Genomic DNA, 623 nt, shown 5'->3' with positions numbered 1-623 from the left:
AGCTTAGTCTTATTGGTTGCCCTTTATAGGTAACTTTTCCTTTTTCCTGTGCTGCTTTCATGATTCTTTCTTAGTCTTTGGTTTTGGTGAACTTGATTATGATATATCTTGGTGATTTTCTTTTGGGGTATATTCTGTTTGGGGTTTCTTGAATTCTTGAGTGGATATATTTTCTTCTTTCATTATGCTAAGGAAATTCTCTTTCAAGAAATCTTTGACAATTTTCTTTGTGGTTTTATTCGTCTCTTCTTGTGCTAGAATTCTGATCACATGTAAGTTATTCCTCTTGATGGTATCCCATATGAATCTTAGGGTCTCTTCATTTTGGTTTGATCTTTTTTTTTCTGATTGACCCCTTAACAAAGTATTATTGAGGTATTTGTCTTCAATCTCACCCATTCTGTCTTCCATTGATCCAAGTCTACACTTTTGCCTGTTCAATGTGTTATCGATTTCAGAAATATTAGTATTCATCTTTTGGATTTCTATTTGTAGATTTTGTATCATTTCTAATGTTTTGTTTATTTTGTCATTTTGTTCTTGTATTGTTTTCCTAAATTGTTCTGGAGTTTTGTCTGTGTTTTCCTTAATTTTTTCAGTGTTTTCCTTGATCTGTTTCTCAA

The sequence above is a fragment of the Orycteropus afer genome, unplaced genomic scaffold (assembly GCF_000298275.1).
Source record: "Orycteropus afer afer isolate SDZICR_OR568_19922 unplaced genomic scaffold, OryAfe1.0 scaffold00039, whole genome shotgun sequence".
Classification (NCBI taxonomy): domain Eukaryota; kingdom Metazoa; phylum Chordata; class Mammalia; order Tubulidentata; family Orycteropodidae; genus Orycteropus; species Orycteropus afer.
Note: the sequence above shows the minus strand (reverse complement) of the source record.